The 24,522-nt window shown below is 37.1% G+C and overlaps 1 long non-coding RNA gene across 1 annotated transcript; it reads left to right on the top strand.

The window, feature by feature from the left end:
• The first annotated feature begins 226 nt into the window (after positions 1 to 226).
• Positions 227 to 23,261, top strand: LOC311605285. Its single transcript, XR_014781880.1, has 5 exons — positions 227 to 314; positions 4,134 to 4,183; positions 4,772 to 4,826; positions 22,260 to 22,385; positions 23,183 to 23,261. It is a non-coding gene; the product is annotated as an uncharacterized lncRNA (long non-coding RNA).
• Positions 23,262 to 24,522: the final 1,261 nt, after the last annotated feature.

Raw genomic sequence — 24,522 nt, 5'->3', positions numbered from 1 at the left:
GTAAAACTTCAGTAAAAATCTTCTGAGTGTCAAATGAGACAGAGTCGGGTTATACCTCATGTAGACTGGAATAAGGCTTGGAAAAACATAGGAGAGTGTGAAGATATGACAGGCATGGGTCATTATTAGCACTGTGCTGCGACAGGTGATTAAAGGTAGCATCTAATTTAACCCATAGATTGTAGGACAGATAGGATGACTTTTTCCCTATTTCACAGACAGGCCACTGAGATTTACAGAATTTTGTAAAAGTGAAAATCCAACAAGCAGAATGTGAAAAGTGGTCTACTGTCTCCTGTGTCTGAATCAACAAGGTATTTTTTTCACAAAAAGAGAAAATATTATGCCAATCTTTTTTCTTTTTTCTTTTTTTTTCGCTATTACCAAAAAGCTAAAAAGTTCAACCAAATTGAATGTTTCAACACAGATCTATAGCTGGCCAAGGCACAGAGAATAAGACACCAAGGTCATGCTCAGCACCAAGAGGGACATTGAGAGCAGACAACTTCAAGACTCAGTCATCATTTCAAAGGAGGGAACCAGAAAGAGCACAAGTGCCAGAGGGGGTGGGTGTGCATATCTGGGCATGTGCATGCATGAACTCATAGCAGTTATGGTGTATACACTAGTTCTTATTTTAATCAAGCCATTTCAACAGTCCACACCTTTGCTGAAGATTCTGCACTTCTCCCGCTGTCAACTATGAGGATGAGATTTACATAATAGGATATTTATACATTAGTGATCATATTCCTGAACATTTGGGTTTTGTTTGTTGCCCACAGAGTGGTGCTTTGCAACCTGTGGGTCAAGATCCTATTGGGTCTAATGACATTTCATAGGGATCACACATTAGATATCTCATATCACAGGTATGCACATTAATATTCCTAAAAGTAAGAATGCTAGTGTTATGAAATAGCAATAAAAATAAATTTTATGGTTAGGGGTCACTACAACATGACTAACTATTAAAGTAGCTCAGCGTAAGGAAAACTGAGAACCACTGCCATAGCAGGTATGTTATTACATGCACTCAAATTGAAATGTATTATATGTTTCTAAATATTTGAACATTTATTTTTGCTACATGCCTATATCAATCTCTAGTAAGTTTTGTCTTACAATTTCTTTTTGTTATAACACAGTTTACTCCCTATACAAATTTAATCATTTGTGTGTTTCCAAAGCTCAAAATGTCTCTACTTTTCATTTTAGATATGACCTTTTAAAGCAACATATAGTTTAAATTCATTTCAATAGATTAATAGCTCTTTTATTTATTATAAAGCCTTGATGTTTACACTTAATATAATTACTTCTAGAGTTGGACTAAAACCCATCATTTTTGTTTTTATATTGGCCCCTCACAGATCTAGTTTTTGCATTTTAATCTTTTGTTGAATTAGTGAGTTAATTTTTTAGTCTTTTTATTTGTTCACTAAAGCATTTAGCAAATGTTTTGCAGAGATACAAAGCTATAAAGATGGTTAACCAAATTTATTGGAAAGATTTGAAAGGCAATGAGGGACTCTAAAACTGACTCCTTATAGGTGTGAGTAGTGATGCAGTCAGGAGGTGGAGGCAGGCAGATCTCGGTGAGGTCAAGTTCAGCCTATTCAACAGACAGCCAGGACAAATCCAAGACAGCCAGGGTACACAGAGAAACCTAGCTTCAAACAAAACGAAACCAACCAACCAACCAACCAATAAACAAACTAAAAACTAAAAACAAAAACCTGAACCCATGTATTTATCTAATTTTATGTTTTAATACAGTGAGCATATTTTTCTTCCACTTATGTAAAATATAATTCTAAAACAAATTATTTCTTCCTGTAGCACCCTAGACTATCTCATTACCCTTTCCTTGGTTTCTGTTTCCTAGAGGACTTTATAATATAACTTTTATTTAAAAATACTAACAAAATTAAAATCAATAGAGATTTTGCAATATATGTTTCTCAACATAGTATTTGGCTTTCTGTGTAAGGTGTCATTGTGGGCCATAAGGTCTTTGGTATTGTCCTCTCATCCCTTTCCTAAAATAAATGAGCCAATCATAGAAATGTGATATAGCCATAAGGAGTAGAGTAGTAGACTGATCAGGAAATCAGAGGCTCCTTTGGACCTTAGTCTGTGGCTGCTACATCTCTGGGCTTAATTTTCCTCCTTTGCAAATAAAAGCAGTAGACAAGAGTTGGTGAGTCTCAGGCTCCTACAACACACTGTGTTCACAGAAGTGGGTATATTTAAATGACAGTGCAATCGTGACCTCTGCCCCATCTCCTGTAATTAAACAGTTGCTGGCTTTCTCAAGAAATCCTAAGTGTTTGGGAATGGAAACAGGAAATCACACAGAAAGAACTTAAGTGCTATCCAGTAGCAAATTTGATTATTATTTTCCATCTTCTGGATGGATTGCATAAGTCACCATTAGTATTTGTGGAACACTGATCATTAACTTAGAATTTATAAGCATCCCTTCTCTCTCATATTAATAAAAATTTTAAATATTAATGCATCATATGTAGTAGTATTCCATAAGACATACTGAGGCATATGATTCTATATTAAGAATTCTTAAATATCTACACATTTAAGCAATGGTATAATTTTGTAAATGACCCTTAAATGGAGACAACATTTAAAAAGAGTAAAGGAAGTAAACAAAGCAGAACATTGAATGTAAAATTGTTTGATGCTAGAGTAAATCTTTTTTACTGTCTTCAGATATTTCACCCATGCCATTTCTTACTCTGCACTGTAGTATGACAATTGCAATAAATTTCACTGGAAAGTGGTCAGTTCAGTTCTGAAGGTCACGCTGGTAATTGGAGGTGAGAGGCTCCCGACGTGATGACAATTGGGAAGCACAACATTTTACTTTCATGAGTGCTATGATTTAGTTCTTTGACCTCCAATTGGTTAAGCATAAAATATATGACATTTCACTGCTGATGTATGTGCATGAAGTCTCACAGGAACGAAGGCAGATGCAGCCTTAGACTCCTGTTTGAACAGCAGCTAGACTTATGCTCAAGTACTGCAGATGAGTAGGAAAACAGGAAGAAAAGGGGGAAAACAGAATGAGAAAAAACATAAAAAGGAAAGAAAGAGAATGCTAGAGATGAAAAGAAAGAAAAGGTCAATTTGTTTGTGTTCTTTTCTGCACAAATGGGATTACAGATGTCACAAAGAAAACTGTTTTGAGAGGCCTTTAATGTAAACAAGGACAGCTGTTTTTGACATCATACCATGTGTAAGTTCGAAAGACACATCACACACACACACATCACACACACACACACACACACACACACACACACACACACACACACACACACACACACACAAAGTTGCTGAAATGTCAACTTTATAGCTCCAAGAGACAGGTTCTAAGGGTTAGGAGTTAAAGGTAAGTTAACTCCTTGCTTATTTAAACATTAAACTGTCAGCATGGAAGAACATTTAAAAGTTATGATGGTCTGGAAATGCAGTTCTAAGTGAAGTCTGAAGACCCATTAACCCAGGAGGTAAACCAAAAGTGATCCCACTCTGCAGTTAGCATGCACGCATGCACTGTAGCACAGCAGGAGCTCTGGACACTAAGAGGACACAGAAGATGACAGTATGTCACCCTTTTCCTAAACACAAAGATAATGGGAAATATTATTAGCATTCACTTATTGAAGGCATACCCGGTGGAAATGACAAATGTGTTTAAAGCATGGAGAGAGGGGAGAGAGGAGACTGCATCTGACACAAACTCTGGCCCCTGTGACTTGATCACTGCCCCTTGGTGGGGCAGCCTTTGGGCACACAGAGGAAGGGGATGCAGGCTATTAGGATGAGACCTGATGGACTGTGATCAGATGGTGGGGGGATGAGCCCCCCCCCCCCCACGTCAGAGGTTTAGGAGAGGGGAATAGGGTGGAGGAGGGGAGGGTGGGAACTGGAAGATAAAAGCTAGGGGATAACAATCAGAATGTAATGTGAATAAATTGTGCTAAATAAATTAAAAATAAAATGAATATCAAAAATAAGCCACACTTCCATTAGAAAGTTTATAGGGTTTGATAGAGAACTCAATTCAAAGTAATTAATTAATTACCATTTTTCCTTTGTCTTAGGGTTTTATGAAGATTAAAACAAAATTTTAAGCAAATAGAAAAGATTGCAGGTAACTGTTTAAACAAATTGTTGTTTTTATTATGACATATTTTAGAATGAATACTCTGCCTGAATAGACTTACCACATGAAATATGAGAAAATTAAGGTTTTAGGTATGGAATGTGATCATTTTTCCTTTTAGTCAGCATCATGTCTAATAATACTTGTAAGACATTTCAGTGGTATAATTGGGAGACAAAAATCATCTGAAAGGACTTGGGTAAGAATATGGTCAAAATATATTTAAATTTTATAATTTTTTTAAAAAACAAACATATAATAGAGGAAAAGAATCTGCATCGTGTAGTAATTGTCAATGTATGATTTCTTGTGATGTATAAGTTCAGATGTATCATATAATGCTCCTGTCTGGCAGACATTTGGGTCAGCTCTGTGTGTGCCTCACTTAGCCCCAAATGAAGGTAGGCCATGAAATTCTCATTGGATATCAGTGAAATAATCTCCATGATTCAGTAAGCAGTATCTTCACATATTAAACAACTAGTAAATGTAAATGCTGAGATTTTTCCTAACACTGTAAAAAGTCTTAATTTATTTGTTTTCTCATTTCTAATTTCTCTTATCTAATCACCTCAGATAAATTATTGAAAGGGTCCATCCTGGAGAATTCAAGAATCAATGCTACTGTTCGGTAAGAAGCAGGTAGAAGAAGTGGTGGGAACATTGGATTCACCATCCAATTAATCATTATTATTCCAATATTAATTTTAGCTCCATTTTTACTTCCATTACTGAGTATCCTTTTTACCCAAAACACCTAATAAGCCACAATAAGACATTATGCCATTTTAGTGTCTTAATGGGAATTGAAGCACACTATCACTCCTAATCCTCAAAATGTAATCCTGATCACTGATTGGCTGATAAGGAGCATAGTGTCACTGTAGAGTTTGCCAGAGATACCAGCTCACAACTGTTGCTTTGGGAGACACATTTAGAGAGCCTAGTGTGTTGGCACTGATGCTAACCTCCAGGCTCCTCTGGTCCCTAGTCACATTGAATATTTAAATCCCACTACTCTAAATTTCTAGGATGCTCTAGTTCACAGATCTGCTAGAACCTTGCAGCTACTGGTTTATCTTTCTAGCTTGGGAGGTTTTTCCATGTTCCTGCCCTTCTCTCTGCTTCCTAGACTGGCCTTTGCCACTCTTCCCTTCTCTCTGCCCCAGAGGTATCAGTGGTTGGTTTGGATTCCCCAGAGGCATCTATCTGACTGTTTTCTCTTACAAATACAACAAAAACCTTCTTCCCACCCACAGGTCTGCAAGATGTGTGTCTTCACTGCACCCTTGCTTACACAAGTGACTTTACATCTTTTTTTTTTTATCTGAATTTAGAGATTTCTGCCAACAAGGAACGCATACCCAACATTAACTAATTCCAAATTAGTTAACTTGCCCTCACTTCTGATCCGCAGATGCTAGACTATGTGCATGCTCCCTCCCGTTACAATGCCGACAAATAGCCATTCTGTTTACCTTTCCCTAACTGTTATTGACTTAGTGTATTTTCCAAAGTCTTTGTAAGCCTCTCCAAGTTCATGCTATGCATTAGTGAGGGTCTGAAAAATTCAGTGCCCTGACTAAAGGAATATAGATTGGCTTGGTAATTGTGCAGAAAGGAACAGCCTTTGCTCACTTCTTCAATCTGAGTCTCACTCTGCAACATATCAAAATTTTCTTATTTCTTTCTGATAGCCCTGTAATTTTTGGATACCTCTTCTGTGCTTTTACCATCTTGCTGGTGACATTTTTATTCTATTTCACACGCTCTTATTTCTCATTTCGAAGTTATCAGTCTTTAGATCTTAACTTCAAAGTTTATCACAGAGTAGTACTTATTTCTTCACAAATATATTTTTAACTTGGTTGAATATAATTGCTGTCTATAAGAGGTTTTTTTTTTTTTCAGATTTAAAATGTCACCACTTGACCTAGTAATGTCAATGATTTCATGGGTCAGGAGGTTTGTTATTATAAAATGGAATTAAAATTTGGTTTTGCAAAGCAAGATAAAATAAACAGGTGGAGGACAAAGATATAAATTTAGGAGAAGAACCTCACATAATTTGGCTAAAATAGAAATTACTTATTTTAATAGGGTAGAACTTGAGAATATAACCACTTCTTAATTGAATTAAGAAGATATATTATACCACATTTTATTCTGAAGGCAAAAAATGGGGACAAAAAAAAACCCTCAAAGCTTAGGTTCTCTTACTGCAGCATGATACAGTTCTGAGGACAGAGACTATGGAATTTCCATAAATAAAATGATGTAGTATTTAGACACATTTTTCTCAGATCATAAAATCCACAAGGGATCACTTATCACTTATGTGCAGCTTGATCTATCTGTATCTTCGGCACAGATGTTTCCTTTGCTGTGCTCTCTGACAGTCACGACCTCCTCCGTAGTTCTCCTGATGTGTTTTAAATGGTGCTTTTAAAAAAAAAACCAGCCAACCCCAAACTCATGTCATTACCTCACTTTTCCAATGGGGCAGCTCTCTAATTCAGTAAAAACCATCTTTATACAATCAGGTACACAAGCCAGATACATAGTAATCAGACCTGAATTCAAATGCTGACTCATTTTCTAAATGTAACAAATTATTAAGTGTTTTCATTTTTTTAAAAACTAACTACATCACCAATTTGATTCTGTGTCCTGCCCACTACCTCTACTTATTATGTGACCCTCTCCACTGGACCACTCAGTTAACCTCATAAAACACTTTCTACTTCTATTCTGACCCTTTTGCCTCTACAGATGCTTCTTCACTATAAGACCAAAATGATTAAAACACAGGTCTGATTTTTTTTTTTTTACTATTCTAACAACTGTTGCAAAAACAACTATGCAAAAAATAACAGACAGGTTAACACTATTCTCTTATGTCATACAAGAAACCAAGTGTTTTTACATATCCGTTTATATTATTACATATATATACAATAAACTACCCTCAGCAAGAAGAACCACGAAACAGTCAGGAATTATATAAATGTTAGAATCAAAATGTTTTGGCTATTTATATTTGGCAGCCTTGAAGATAACATCTTTCTTATTTTGGTGAGTCTAAATTCTGAATTAAAATCAATATATATCATATCTCATCTCTATCAACTTAAAGCATCTATTAGACTTCAAAGCATCTTTACTCCTAAAGAACTAAGCTTAATTGTAAAACTAAACTAACTGGTTTTCAACCCTATCAGTGACTTGAGAAGTAATAAAGCTTAATTACCTGAGTAAACAGGAAGTGCAGGTTAGCAGCACAAGTGAAAAAAGAAAAAAAAAAATGACAGAGGCAGTTTGCTTCCCGAGCAGTCATCCAATCATCTTCAGCCCTCTGGTCCAATATATCTGACAGACACATTTGTGAGGCAGGAACTGTTGAGGACTTACTTACCCTGTCTTGGCAGAGTTTGTCCATCGACTCTGCCTGCATCCAGGCTTGCCTCTTTTTAGGCGGAAATCTGTCTGTAGCCAAGACAAGGACATTTTGCCCAGGGGCTGGTTTGCCACACTTGAAGCCATCTCTATAAGGAAGTTCTTTGATGCTCATCATCTTCTCTGGGGTAAGCTGTGTGTTGCCAAGTGTTAACCTGTCTTGTTGTCAAAGAATTCTCAGAACAATAAAAACATCTTTAAATGCAATATTCTGTAGGACATTGAGAATCCATATTTTATATTTTCTCCCCTGAATTTAGATAAAAGACCTTCAAATTGCTTGAATGTGACATATTCTTTCTGGGCACCAGGCATTTTCCTGTCACCCTTTCCTCCCAGACCCTCGCTCCACGGCCAGCATCCCCCACCCCGAGCACAGACATCATCTTTGTCTATCCTGTAACTCCTGCCTAGCCTTTACCTTCCTGGTCTGCTGCCTTGGGGAAACCGCTGCATGCTCCCCTGTTAATGAAATTTAAATAGCACTGCATTACTCTTATTCAGTTTCCTACTTCATAAGGTTTTATGAGAAATACAGAGATTGTGCTCCTAAGGCATCCATTATAAGAAGCAGAACAGAAAATACTCACTAAATGTTACTGCCCTTTTGGGATTCCTTATAGCTAGGTGGCTACATTTAATAAATGCTCTCTCCAGTGTTTCCTATAGCAAGGATTCAAAGATTTCCCCCCCGACTTCTTGATATAGGCATTGCTAAAATGGTGTCACTTCCCTGGACCATGCATCAAGATATTCACTGGCTTCTTGCTTCTCTGTGGACTTTTTGCCCTCTATTATTAGCTCTCTTGAACTTGGAGTATTTTAAGAGTTTCTGTCTGCCTTTCGCTGTAAATTTGATCCTTTTTGTTTCATTCATTTTTCCCTCCACTTTTCTATGCTACAATGGATATTCGTCATTGTGTCGTAATGTAGGAATAAATCCTAGGTTTTATGGATATAATATGCAAAAAGAAGTTATCGGTGACCCAGAAAATTCTGTGCCATACTTTTCATGTGATATCATTACATATATCCCTTTTTGTCAGGATTCTTTGGCTCCCTTATTTGGACACAGTAGACACCAGTACCACAAAAAACTTTTATACTAAAAATAAAAAAAAATATTTAAGTATTCAACAATGTATAATATTCACAGCTGTGACAGTGCCCAACTGTACCAAATAAAGAATCTTTTAAAACAGATAGTTTTAATATATTTCACAATTATAAAACCTGATATTTTCTAGAAAGAGATTGGCTTTAGATTTTTTTGTAGTTACAAGAGAGATCATGAAATCATGAACAAAAATGTATTCTTGTGTTTGAGGATTGGATTTTCGTTTCTCTCCTCAATGCACCAGAGGTTTATTCGTTAGATACGCCAATTGGATCATGTCTTGATATTTAATTAAAGAGGGTTGATTTATGCTGTAATTAGTACTATGTTAGTCACTGGACTCTTTTACCACCTGTCCAGCAGATTTCCTAAACCTCTAAAGTAAAAATATTCTCTCCTTTTCACTTTAGTGATTGGCAGCCCTCCTTCCCATCCTGTTTCTATGTCTAAAGTGGAAAAGGAATTTTCAGCAGTTTAGTTTTGTCTTCTTTTCTTTCTGATATTGATGAGTACTTAATGTGGATATCTGACTATTTACTCCTTAACCTAAACTCCTGAACCTAAATCTTTCACAAAAATAATATACACTGGGTGGGACTGAGTTTAAGACTTTTATTGTGGGCGTTTCTTCTTTTAGCATCTAACAGAATAAATGTGGCCAGTGACGTGGAGGACAGAGACTTCATGCTGTACTTAGCCTCTCAGGGTCTTTGTGGGATAAATGTAGATTTCATCCCCCTTCCCAATCCATCACGTACATAGCTCAGAGTAAAAATGCAAATCAGATATTGCCTTGGTATTACTTACTCAGTTTTTCCACATCTCTGGAACAAAATGCTGACTTCAGAATTTTGTATGTAAGTATAGAAAACTGCCCCTGCCTCTGACATTTATGGGCATGACAATACTGAGTTAGGGGTCAGGTTTAACAGTAGAAAGTTTACATACCTGGAAGCACCTGATCTGTGAGTTGTGCAAAGGTCATAAGAGTCGAGTTGTTGAAACGCTATTAGTTTGGTATATAAGTGTTCTGTGAATTTTGTGTCATAGAGATATTCGTGAGCTGGCTTTTATAGCCAATGACCATCAGAGTAAATCATCTCTGTTTTAGGTCTTTTCCCAGGCAGTAGATCAGTGTGTCTATAATTACCACCTTCTTTTGCTTTAGTAAAATATACTGGAAAAGTTTTTTTCATAGTACTTATAAAGTTTCAGTCATTTCAGGAGATCAAGAATGAAACCTAAGAGAAGAAATACCAAGCAAACTAATAAAGGTAGAAAGAAGTCACTCTTGAGCATTTGTTTAAGCAAAACTAAGAATGATTAGCTTATGCTGTATGCAGGAACTAGCCGGCCTGCAGGTCCCTTGGTACAAAATTAAACCCAGAAAGTATAAAAAATATAGAATTTTAATTACCACTGAAGATTCAATTTCTAATTATCAATTACACAGTTTCTTTGAATTGTTAAATTCTAGTCCATCCTAAATAAAGCAAAATGTATTATTCCCCTGAATGATTTTTCCTTTCTTTTGACTTTTTCCCCCTCTGTATCCATATGAACCCTGTTATATCTTTTTCTGTTGTTTCTACCTTAAGTCCATATAATTCCACCCTTAAACATAATTTCACCCCTGTCACTACTTAGTATTTTCTGATATCCTGGTGAGTCCCGTCATCTGCTCTCTTCATGACTGACACACAAACAAAAGCTTTGCTGAAGAAATATCACACTTTGTGGTGGATCTCCGGTTGACTTTTAAAATAATTATTACTTTTTTACATCCCAACAGCTCTTCCCCTTGCTCCTCTATTCCAGGTCCCTCCCCACACCTTACGTCTGTCCTGCCACTCCTCCTCTTTTTCTGTTCAGAAAATGGCAGGTCTCCTATAACTATCAACCAAAGATCACATATACAGTTGTAATAAAACTAGGAATCCCCCCACCCAAATATTAAGGCTGGATGAGGCAGCCCAGTATGATGAAAAGAGTCTCAAAAGATGGTAAAGTGTTAGGAGTCCCACAGGAAGACCAAACTACACAACTGCAACATCTATGCAGAGGGGCTGGGTCAGTCCTACATAGGTTCCCTGGTTCTTCCGGACTCCTAAAAGCATAACTCTATACAACATTTTCACTTAGGAAAACTTTACTCTGTTTTTGCATAATTTGTTTACTTTCAAAATAACTGTGTCTTTCAATTCATTTATTAGGTAAATTTGGAGTACTTCATCTTTGAGTCACCATGGCCTAGGAACACAGATTTAGGTGACTCCAACTCATGTGTCAATGTGGGAACAGTAACATAAAGTTTTATAGTTTTACAGGACAAAGTTGTCAATCAAGGCAAGATTAAAACACATTGGTAGGTATATCCAAGACAAGGTTCGAGTCTCTGGATCTCTTACAGTCCAGCTTTTCCACATCATTACATTTAACCAGCCAATTAGTCTTCATAGACAAATCTACTTTCTTGGAATTAATGTCCTCCACGTTACTGAAATCTCATTAGCTTGGACTTAGTTTTCATTCTGTAGGGTATATAAAAGTAACAGTAAACTATATAACTTAATATTTCATATTTATTGACAGGCAAGAGATCTAAATGATACATACACACACATACACAGTGCACATGAACTGAGCATGGATAGAAAATATTTTCATAGCATTAAATATTCGTTTCCATTTTATTTCATCATTGAAAAACATTTTCCATTATATTAGTGGTACTCAATGTATCCTCGAAGCCAGCAACTTCAGAACCACATGGGAACATGTTAAAAAATTCAGCCCAGGTACACTGATTCCGAAAGCCTAGTGGCAGAGCCCAGAGACCTGTTTCCACAATCCCTCCAGAGAAATTTAGTGCTTGGTGAAGTCTGAAAACAGAGGCTCTATACAAGATGGGATGTAAAATCAGCAATCAAAAGAAACTTAGGGACTTCTCTTCACATGCATGCCAATTTTAATCCTGGTATTTTTTTACTCTTGACGATTAACATATAACAATTTATGAGCATCTGTTGTGATTCACTTGTTCTGGTTTATAATTTGTACTTAAAGTCTTTCTACATGTGGCCAAATCTAAAAATAACCATTTGCTAAGAAAGTCCTGACTACAGGTTAGGTCTGATTATGTAGGTCAGGCAATAAGTACAACAACAACAAAATCATGAAAAATGCATTATTTACAGCTTGCAGAGAAAGTGGCCAGGGAAAAGGAAGTGGTGAGACAAGGTAGTGGGGAGCTCAAGAAGCAGACTGACAAGAAAGTACAAGGTAGACTCTGCAGTGACAGTGGCTATGCTAAAGTCTGCAGCTCCTTGTTTCTTCTTTTGGCTTTCCTGTAGGGTTGTTGATTGGTTCATTCAAAGACCCATATCCAGGCAAGACATTCTTTACAACACTCAAAGAAAACCATTGGTTTTGTTGCGTTCTGTGGTTCTGGGGTGCATTGAATTTTTTGGTCAGTGGTATATGAAACAAGTAGGTACTTCACAACATGCAATAGAAATTTATATATTATTAGTTATAATACTTTTTGAGTAGAGAATTAAGATTGTTGCTGTAAGTTTAAATATAACCATCCCCCAAGTAAATACACCTACCCTTTCCTAAGTTGAATAAGAATAAAATGTCATTTCATCTAGGACATGTAAATATTATTCATCTTTAATAATGTTTCAAATATGACTTATTTTTAATTCCTAGAAATTTTAACATCCTCAAGCTGAGGGAAAGTGTCTCTTGTAAATTCTTATTGTATTTTTATTCGTGTGTACACCTAGCAGCCTTCAGGTTGGGAGTGAGTAGTTCATTTTGTTTTGTAGGTTATTCTGCCCCTGGCTCAACTTTATACAGAATTAACTTTGCACATTTCTGTTTCTGTCCCTTTTCTATGAATCTGTGGCTACTAATGAATCCCATAGTGACCCATTTGAATACAGTCTTCTGCCTCCTCTTGCTGTCCTTGCTGCAACTGTAGGGCAGAAGAGGGCAGGAGCACGGGAGTGGGAAGATACAAGTGAGGGGATAACAATTGGGATGTAATCTGAATAAATTATAATAAATTAAAAAACATGCATCCTGGTCTTTCATTTACCTGGGAAAGGGTCACTTCTTGTTTCATAAATTCACTAGAAGAGGCAGGTGAGTACCTCTTTTCTGTTGACCAACCTTGAAATTTTTTTTTCCGACTTTTAATTTTAAGTTGCAGCACCAATTGGAGGACTTATCGGAGCAAAGCTAGTGTTATGTATACATAGAAAAAGAATGCATATTATTGGAAAAGTTAGTATCAACAATTAATATGAAGACTTCTCCACCTCAGATACTGTGAAAAATCTATTTTTGCGTGGAGAGCTTAAATCTCTGCTATTTTGACTTATAGAAGTATTTCTAAACATTATTAAAAAACACTCTTTTCTTAGAGTTAATAAATTCAATTTCAGGTCAGCTTGTTGGTAGGGAGGGCTGAAGGCTTAAGGAAAGCAATCACCAAGCTATAGAATCTGGGGTCTAATAAAAACGCTGGCTGTAAGAAATGCTTTATATAGCTTGAACAAAGGACCCAGTAGAATCCGAAATCAAAAATCTCCCATCACCTTTGGTAATTAAGCTCCAAACAAGTACTTTCTGCTTTAAGTTTTTAATAGTGTACTAGTGATTTACAACAGCGTGGAAAACAGCTTTCAGGTAATTTTACTATATTTTACTATTAATAAGCCTATGTTTATTTTTAATTAATTCATTTGTTTGTTCATTTTACATCCCAGTCGCAACCCCATTCCCTCGTCTCTTCTTTGTCTCACCCATTTCCCCCATTACCATCGCCCTGTACCAACCCACCCAGGCACATTAGGTCACTTCAGGACACAGTGCCTCCTCTTTCCCTGGGGCAGCTCTGCTATGAAAATGAGGTCCAGAGGGAGGCAATAGAGTCTAAGCCATACGCAGTCCCTGTTCCAATTGTTAAAGGAGCAACTTGAGGGCCAAGTTGCTCATCAGCTTCATCTGTGGAAGGGGCCTAGGGTCAGTCCATGCATATTCTTTGGTTGGTGTTTCAATCTATGAGCCCCCTGGGCCCCAGGTTCCTTGGTTGTGTAGGTCCTCTTGTAGTGTACTCAACCTCCTCATCTCCGTTGATCCTTCCTCTAACTCTTCCGCAAGACTCTCTGAGTTCTGCCTAATGTTTGGTTGTGGGTCTCTGCTTCTGTTTCTATTGTGTGTTGGATGAAGCTTCAAAGATGACAGTTTATGCTAGGTTCCTGTCTGCAACGATATCAGAGTATCATTAATAATGTCAGGGGTTGGGTCTCTCCCATGGGGGAGGTCTCAAGTTGAACCAGTCTTTGGTTGGCCATTCCTTTGATCTTTGTTCCATCTTTTAATCCTGCACATCTTGTAGGCTAGGTAAATTTTGGATCGAGAGTTTTGTGGGTGGGTTGGTGTGCCCATCCCTCCACTGGAAGTCCTACCTGGCTACAGGATGTGGCCACTTCAGTTTCAATATCCCCTGTTGCTAGGAGTCTTATTTAGTCAGCATTTTTCTGGCTTTTTGAGACAGACTCATTTTTTTCTTTTATCTCAGGTTGGCCTTCAATTAGAAATGTTCCTACCTCAGTCTAGTGAATTAAAGTGGTATGCCCACATATCAAGCTAGACAGCAATCTGTTTTTATTTTTACTCATTCTTTGAATATTTTTTAGATATTTATAATATATCTTGATAATATCTACTCCTTTTCTATTCACTCAACTACTCTCATCTCCTTCCCAATTTTATGTTCTCTTTACATAATACTTATTTATTTTAACACACTGCGTCCAATTATTTTTCCCATAAGTATATGGATATAGAATACACTGGATCCATGTGGTCCACCGGGCCATATAAATCATCTTGAAAAGCCATCCTCTGCACAAGGCTCTGTAGCTAGGGCTTGGGTCTCATGAGATCTTCATCTCTCTATGTGTGAGTTTGAACTGGCTCATTCTTAACATGGGTCTTGTATAGGCTTGTATAAATAGCCACTGATTCTGTAAGTTCACATGTTCAACAGCTATGTTATGTTTAAAAGACGACATTTCCTAGCACTCCTTCCCATCCCCCCTTAGCCTGGGTGGAGTGGTTGTATAGATGTCACATCTATGACTGAGTATTATTAGTAAGTTATTTGCAACACTTTGAACAATAATTTCTGTGTTAATGACCACCTCCTGCAATAAGAAACTTCTCTGAGAGAGCTTGGAAGAAGCACAAATCTACAGATATAAGCAGGCGGTTTGACAATGTGACCATTTAACAAAACAATATCAATGTGTTCTCCTTTTGAGTGTATGAATTTCCTGGCCCTGGGCTTTGACTGTGTTTACAGTATCAGGCATAAAATAATATGGCACACTTTGAGGACTACATGCACCATTGTGTAGTAGGGTTCCCTGCTGTCCACTCAGTATGTCTTACAAAAGAGTGGACGAGTGTTATATATGACTGGACAAAGTGGACTGGAAGTGGGCTTGTTCTATTTTTTCATGGCTTAAAATTTTGTCCTTGGTTTTGCTATAACTCTCTGTAATAGATATCATTACTTGGATAACAATATACTTATTTACCTTAAAATCGGGTTGTAAAGAAGTGCACGCTGTATATTATTACTGGTAAATTGAGAGTTTCATTAAAATTACACATATTTGGCCTCATATATGATAATAGTTGTAATAGTTGCAATAATGGGCAGTCATCTGAGAGGTTTGTTCTACTACCAGAAAAAATTGTAGAAGAATCTACTTCAGAAACTTCTCATGATAAAAGAAGCCTCCAAGACTAAGTTGTTTCCTTATTTTTGTTTGTTCTACAAGTAAGCAACAAAGGCTTATAGGTCTGCATTGCATATGGTTTGACATGGACTTCTTATTTACCATTCTTCATTTGTAACTAAAATTTCCCTCTGTGTTTCTCTGTACAAACTCATCTCAGGGTAGTACATCTTTCTTTGAATCTCACCCATAAGATGATAGTTGCAATTTGATCTATTACTGTGAAGGGGAAAAACAATTAAGCAGAGGAAGACCGTACACTGGCTTTCAGAATTGGAATGGAAATTTGATAATTTTCATGAGCAACAGTTTAATACATACTTTAAATATGTAACTTTGTATGTGGTCCATAAAACAGCACAAAATTGTTAGTTAGAGAAAAGATTGTTGGAATACTAATGCATTCTGTTTTGTAACTCCTGATATTTATAGACTTAAAGAAAATTTTGGTTAACTCAAATGGATGTTTTAAATTTTTGTTTGATTTTAGTCTAGATTCTGAGACAATTTATTAAAGATGCTAAACATTAGTTCATAAGACATGCCAAATTATCTGGCTGTTGGAGTACATAAACACATTTTTCTTTTCTCATTTCATGGGAAAATGATGTACGCAAAAATATTCATTAAATAAGTCTGGCTTTTAAGCATTCATCTTGAAACTTTAAACTGTTGAAAATGTAGAGATTCATTAATCAAAGGAGTATCATCTTTTGGTTTTCTACCTTCTTTTCCTTACCTTTTAACTGGTGAATAAAATTACCCACTGTGTTCTTACATGTTTTATCTATTTCTGCATTACAATCTTACTTTGTAACAGACTTTTCCAGAAAGACACAACACATGCACACACACACACACACACACACACACACACACACACACACACAGAACTCACTCACCTGATGACCAACCAAAGTACAGAAAACCCTTGGTGAGCTAATGTACTTTATTGGGGTTGTTTACTGGGATAATGGTGGGGGAATTTCTCACATCACTGAAGCTCATTCCTGCATGTGTGACAGATAACCAAAGCTGGAAGCAGAGCATATTGCATGCAACTATATATGTTAGAAGTTTTCTCCAGGGGGCCCAATTGGTATTCTGTCTCTTCCAGGAAGCTGAGATGCAATTTGCTTCTTCTAGTCAGTTCGCTTGGCTTCTCCTCCAAGTTTTTTACTCTGAAAATCATACTGATCTCCCACCCTACACTTCTCCTTTCCCCAATGAGCTCCAAATTTCTATTCACATAAGAATTCTCATCTTACACCCCTCAGAATGGCTAAGATGAAAAACTCAAGTGATAGCACATGCTGGCAAAGATGTGGAGAAAGTTGAACACTCTTTCATTGCTAGTGGTAGTGCAAACTTGTACAACCATTTTGGATATTAGTCTGGTGCTCTTTCATAAAATTGGGAATAGGGCTGCCTCATGACCCAGCTATTCCACTCCTTGGAATATACCCAAAAAGATGCTTCACCACACAATGGGGACATTGGCTCAACTATATTCATAGCAGCCTTATTCATAATAGCCAGAATCTAGAAACAACTTAGATGTCCCTCAGTCAAAGACTGGATAAAGGAACTGTGGTACATTTACACTATGGAATACTACACAGCTATTAAAAAGAAGGAAGTCTTGAAATTTGCAGGCCAGTGAATGGAACTAGAAATTGTCATCCTGAGTGAGTTAACCCAGACCCAGAAAGATACACCTGGTATATACTCACTTATAATTGGCGACTAGCCCAACATGGATGTCCTCTGAGAGTCTTCAGTCAGCGGGGGATTGGGACAGATGATGGGACTTGCAATTGTGACTCCAGATGATAGAGGTATGGGAGAATAGGGAAATAGAAGAACCCAGAGGGACCAGGAACCCTACAAGAAGACCATGAATGCTGGCGGATCTGGACCCAGGGGGCTCTGCACAAACTGTTGTACCCACCAAGGACAATGCATGCGGTAAACCTAGACCCCGTATTCAGATCTAGCCACCGGACAGCACATTCTCCACAGTTGTGTGGAGAGCAGGGACTGCCTCTGACATGAACTCTGGTTTTGTCATTTGACCTATTTGACCATTTCCCTTTGGTGAGGAGGCCTGATGGCACTCAGAGGAAGGGGAAACAGGCTACCAGGATGAGACCTGATAGGCTGTGATCATATGGTAGGGACGAAGATCCCCCTCTGACAGAGGTTTAGGGCAGAGGAATAGGGTGAAAGGGGTAAGGAATGGGAAGATTCAAGTATCACAATTCGGAAGTAGTCTAAATAAATTATTTAAATAAAAAAGAATTATCTGCTTTTTATTTTGGTATTTATTATCATTATTGAGTAACTGCATAATCCTTTAATTGTCCACTCTCTATTAGACTGCAATCTTCACATAGGCAGTAAAGGTACTACTGACCTGAAGCCTTAAATTTGAGGCAAACATGTATCTATATCGTCTCTAAAAGAGAATAACCAAACACCTGGCACCAAGGGCTGGTTCTTATTGCAGTAGAGATATCATTCGTGCATTTTGCATACAATAAAGACAGAGTTTGTTAAACAAAGCCTGATATCATCAGATAAAGATGTTTGAAGGAAGTCAAGCATGGCATAAAGTCCCAAGAATGTACTAAAAATTTTATGAATTAAAAATTTGAACAAATTATTCGGAAGTGATGGGACTGTAGAAAGTTGACCTAATATGAAGAAGTTGACTTGAAGCTTGATTAAAGCACTTTATGGTAGTGAAGTGGCTAGATCTTGGGCAACATGAATTAATATATTGAAGTATTCAAAACTGATTACACTTTGGAAAGAGTCAGAAAAATTAAAGGTTGAGACTACATGAAAGAACCAGTTTACTGGGATAATGCCTCTGTTTCCCTGTCGTGTATTCACTGTTTCCTGTCTGCCCTAAGCTGGGCTGCCATGCTGCCCAGCTTCACACCAGTCCTAAAGCGCTGTAACCAGGCAACTGCCTCCTCACGTGTCTGAAATCAAGAGACAAAGTAAGTTTCCTATATTAAGTTATTTTCTCAGGTATTTATTAAAGCAACAATAAAAAACAATCACAGTGCTTTCCTAGAGAAGACCCATTTCAGTAGGTTGTACTACTTATTTCTATATATCAAATAGTTTGTCTTCTTAATGAAATTAAAGGCAAAGCCTCACATGTTCGTTGCTGACATGCAATACCTGGAGGGGTTGTGACCCACAGGCTGAGAATTGCTGATTTAAAGAACGGATTCATTCTCCTGCTAGCCTTCACTAAAACTCATGAGAACATAAAAATAATGCTTCTGTCTCTTTCCTTGTCTTAATTCCTAAGATATAGGATTGAAAAGGTTTACAAAGTTTGGGTGATCAAAGATCATTTGTTTTTAAAACTGAGGAAACCCAGGTTTATTACATTTAACAAACAGAATGATTAGCTAACTGTACTTCCATTTACTGCCACGACGTTTTGACATTTAGATGATACATTGCTTGATCACTTTATTTGGATATCAATTATTTTTTAAAATTTATTTATTTATTAATTCATTCATATTACATCTCAATTGTTATCCTGTCCCTTGTATCCTCCTATTCTTCCCTCCATCCCACTTTCACCCTATTCCCCTCCCCTATGACTGAGGGGGGCCTCCTCCCTCTGTACATGACCATAGGGTATAAATTCTCTTCTTGGTCGCCTGCTATCCTTCCCCTGAGTGCCACTGGGCCTCCCAATTAAGGAGTTCATGTGAAAGTCAGTCCCCACTCTTGACTCAACTGTGAAGAATGTCCTGTCCCTTGGCTAGATATGAGTAGGGGTTCAATCTTTAATGCATGTATTGTCCTTGGTTGGTGCCATAGTTTGTGCAGAACCCATGGGCCCAGGATCTGCCCATCATAATGTTCTTCTTGTAGGTTTCTAGGACCCTCTGGATCCTTCTATTTCCCCATTCTCCCATACTTCCCTCACCTAGAGTCCCAAAAGGATGTCCTCACATCTGTCCCAATTTCCTGGTAGGTCAAGACTTTCATCGGACATGCCCCTTGGGCTAGTATCTACTTATCATTGAGTATATACCATTTGAGTTTTTCTGCTTCTGGGTTAACACACTCATTATGATCATTTCTAGTTCAATGCGTTTGTCCACAAATTTCGGGAATTCCTTGTTTTTAATAGCTGAGTAGTATTCCATAGGGTAAATGTAACCACAGATTTTTTATCCATTCTTCTACTGAGGAACACTTATGCTGTTTCCATGTTCTGGCTATTATGAAGAAAGCATCTATGAACATGGTTGAGCATATGTCCTTGTTGTATGCTGGTGCATCTTCTGGGTATATTCCAAGAAGGGGAATAGCTGGGTCTTGAGGAAGCCCTATTCCCAGTTTTCTGAGATAGTGCCAGATAGATTTCCAAAGTGGTTGTACTATTTTGCATTCTCATCAGCAGTGAAGGAGTGTTCCTCTCTCTCCACATCCTCGCTTGGATATCAATTGTTTACATTCTTGCAAAGCTCTTCTGTGGAATAATGGACTTATAGTGAGGTGTACTTGACCATGTCTAGATTACTTACAATAGCCTTACTACATTTATTTTATGGAGATGCATTAATTAAGCTAACCTATGTTGATTTTAAAGGGATCATCTGAAAGTATAAAACAGTGGTTCTCATCTTTCCTAGTGCTGTGACATTTAATGCAGTTTTTCATGTTGTGGTGACCCCCAACCATAACATTACTTTGTTGCTACTTTAAGATTGCAACTTTGCCACTATTATAAATTATAATGTAAATATGTGATATGCAGAATATCTGATATGTGCCCCCAAAGGGGTTGTGACCCACAGGTTGAAAAACACTGAGGAAGTCCCCCTCAGGCACAGTCAAAAGGGAGGGTAGTAAGGGGAATATGGGAGGGAGGGAGGAATGGGAGGATACAAGGGATGGGATAACCATTGAGATGTAAAAAGAATAAATTAATAAAAAACAATTATAGTAAAACAAAACAAAACAAAACAAAAAGAAAAATACTGGTAAAGTTACAGCAGGAACATTTAATCTACTGAGACTTAAAATGTATCCTAAGTTATTCCAAAAGTTATTATATAATTATAAAATATCTAATAAATCTTATCAAAACTTACAATTATTATAGGTATCATCTAACATGATATTATAATCTATAAAGGCACAGAGACATCATAGATTTTTAGAATAGCCTTATTTCACCTGGGACATGCAGATATCTCCTGAACTATCCTTACCCTAAGCCCTCGTATCATGGTATCTGCTCTAATAATTTTCTACTTGGGTGACCTTTCATTCATAATTCTAAAATACTTGGTAACGTTCTTCATCTGGGCCATTTTCCACCATCCACACCTATCCAGCCATTTGTTCTTCTCCACATTATCCTATTGTGGTGACCCTGCTTCCTTCTTCATGCTACACCTGTCTGCTTCCACACCCATGAACACTCTGTACCTCCAGAGATGAGAACCTTTTCCAAGCCTACCTTCCTCTGACCTTTCCCACAGTTCAGCTTTGTATTGGTCAAATAGGAATAGTTTGTTAGGCAAGGTTTACAAGAAGGACAGGTGAGAATGTGCTCATCTGGGCAGCAACTATATCTTGGAAGCCAGTATTTAGCATCAGAATACACATATCATCAGACCAACCTCCAATGAAAAGTATTTAAGATACCAATGTAGTGAGTTTTCAAATAAACAGAAAACATCAACTCAAAACTGTTATATGTATCTATTGCATTATTGAAAATAGAGAGACCAGAACTTGAAGATATGGCTTAGCATCTAAAAGTATTTGGTCTATAAGGAAATGGACTGAGTTCAAAATCCCTGAATACATATAAAGCTTCAAGTAGGTAGTACAGATCAGCTATCCTATTATTTCTAGAGAGAGAATAAGTGTTGAAGACAGGGGATTCCACAGAAACTTTCCAGCAAGATATCCTGGCATACACAGTATCAAGAAAGAAGACCCTGGCTTTAATAAGGTAGAACGTGAGGATGAACACCAGAGGTTATCGTTAGAACTTCATAAATGCACTGTGGCACATGCAAGCCTAATTCATACGTAAACACACACACAGTATATATATACACACAACACATACATGTAGAGATTAGTATTTATCACTTTAAGCTAATATTTTTAATTATTTTTAACAAATAAAAACATAAAATTCTTCTAAACATATATTTCTAGTAACATAAATTTAGTATATATTTCATATCATATAATATATGATTGTGGAGTTTGTATTTTACAAAGAAAAAGGAAACAAGTTCTATGTAGTCATGGAACTTTTTACGAAAGTGGAATATTTTCAAATATTCTTGGATTAAAATATTAAGGGTGTTTTATAGCCACTTAGAGACAAATATAATATGTATAGTCATTAAAGTTGCAAGATGAAATTTTATACAAACTTCCATGGAGTAATTTAGGATCCACGTTTAGCAGCCAGCATCTCTACTGTATGACACTGTTTTGTATTGTGCTGAAAACCAAATACAGTGTGACTCTAGATGGGTGAACTCTCTCTGAACTTTTATACTGACTGCAGTATAAATTCTTTCTATACACAGAATCAATAATTTTCTTAGATTCAGGATTTCTTAACAATGCTGTTCTTATTTTTTCTATCTTTCAGAAATGATGAGATAATTCACCTTTTCATTTATAAGTTCATATAATCATCTAACTGGTGGGGAAATTGCACAGTGATGTTCAATAGTTACACATCACAAAGGAAACATATGATCGCCAATAGTTCATGGTAAGGACTCAATTGGACTTGTTCACACACACAAGCCAGTGCTGGTGAGTTCAGCTTACTTGTCCTGGTGTGTTCTGAACAGGCTTGAGTAGATATTGTGAATGAGGAAGGACAGCAGGTTACCAAGAAGAGACTTGATACCCTATGAGCATATACAGGGGGAGGAAATCCCCCTCAGGAACAGTCATAGGGGAGGGGAATAAGGGGAAAATGGGAGGGAGGGAAGAATGGGAGGATACAAGGGATGGGATAACCATTGAGATGTAACAAGAATAAATTAATAAAAAAATTTAGAAAAAAGAAATTGTGAATGAAAAGGGGTGGAAAGAACTTGATGATTGTTTGGGGCAGAGAAACTTATTTTATTGTTTGGAGTGTGGTGTACATTATTACACTAGCTTCAAATGCTGGCTGTAGGTGCATTGTTTGTAAAGAAAATTGGATGCATAGTAAAAGCTGCTGCTTTGGGGTTCCAGTTGGTATTTGTTTTCTATGTTCGCCTGACATAATTCCTCTGAGAAATAAATTTAGTACTGTATCTTATTTTTGCATTTGGGAAAAAAATGAGATATCAATACCATTAAAATAAAGCTTTTGCTGCCATTGAATTCCATCTCTTGAATACAGATGGTAGAAGGAACATAGAATCTCCTCTAAGTTGTGCTCTGACCTCACCTCCAAATAGACAGATATATGGATGAGAGACAAATGAGAGATGGATAGACGTAGATAAGTTCTCCTCAGTTTCTCATCACTTGGCATCTTATTATACTAGTGTTTGTTTTTCTCCCCACTAGAAATATAAGCACCGCTCTAGTTAAGAATCTTTTTTAACTTTTCCACCACTTTGAACTCAGCATATATTCAGAGGAGCACAAGGAGTAATGGGAACGTGCATTTATGCTCGGGTAGGTATAATAACTTGCATTCTAATATTCATAGACCACAGCAATGCTTGTTTCAGCTCGAGCCAGCACATGATGTGTGTGTGTGTGTGTGTGTGTGTGTGTGTGTGTGTATGTGTGTTTGTGTGTATGGCAAATGTATTTATGAAATGAATTAATTGTGAAGACTGTAATAAAATAATCAAGTGAAGGTTAACTGCAAAATCATTTAGCCTGTGAGTCAATCTAACTATAGATTTTCGACATTTTCATCAATGTTTCATCTTTGTGTTGCTGGTATTTCTAGTCAAATGAAGTTTAAATACTCGGTAGGCCATTTTAACTAATAATTTATTTCAATACACAGAAGAGAAATCTATTTAAATGAGAAATTCTTGGCTTATTAATTATTGTCTCATCGTCTTTAAGGGTTTAACGACAATTGTCTGTACGCTAATCATCAGGTGTGTGTGCTGGTGAGTACCGTGTTACATGATAAATTACAGCCTCTAGCTTCATTGACAGCATTGTCTCTCCTCTTTTTTTCTCATTCATTCTTCACTTTTAATCCTCTGTCCCAAGTGCTGCTGTTTGTCTCTTAATTAGGTAATCAGTCAATTAATTAATTCCTATTGGTCCTTAGACAGTAGCATACATTTTCATCCTATTCACTGTTAGTTCCCTCCTCTCTTTTCAGCTTCGTCCCTGTCCCACTCCCAACCCACAGCCAACTTTGTGTCTTTTGTTGTTGTTGTTGTTGTTGTTGTTGCTTCCAGACCAATTGTGATGCTCAGATATTTTAGGTCAACTTGGGAAAATATATTTCAACATTCTTGTCTCTTTTCAAGTGTGGGAAATTAATGATATGTTTTTTTGGCTTCAGTTATCCACCATTTACTTCAGTGTTGTAAGGGAAGAGTCCATCCAGGGCAACATCTTCCTGGATGTAAAAGTACAGCGTGTGTGTGTGTGTGTGTGTGTGTGTGTGTGTGTGTGTGTGTATGTGTGTGTGTGTGTATGTATGTATGTGTGTATGTATGTATGTATGTGTGTGTGTACCCACGTGCACAGGCGCACACGTGTGTCTGTTAGTGGGTCAGAGGAGGAAAGAAAAGGGAAGGGGAAGTCTATACATTTTAGACTAGCAGTGAAAGATAAAAACTGTCCTTTTTATCTCACATACTGTCTTGAGAAAACCAATTGGTGTAGGAAACCCTTTTAAATTGTTTCCTACAGTGCTATTGACAGCACTC

The sequence above is a fragment of the Acomys minous genome, assembly GCF_964271855.1.
Source record: "Acomys minous genome assembly, chromosome: 9".
In the NCBI taxonomy this organism is placed as follows: Eukaryota; Metazoa; Chordata; class Mammalia; order Rodentia; family Muridae; genus Acomys; species Acomys minous.
This window is presented reverse-complemented; position numbering and strand designations above follow the sequence as displayed.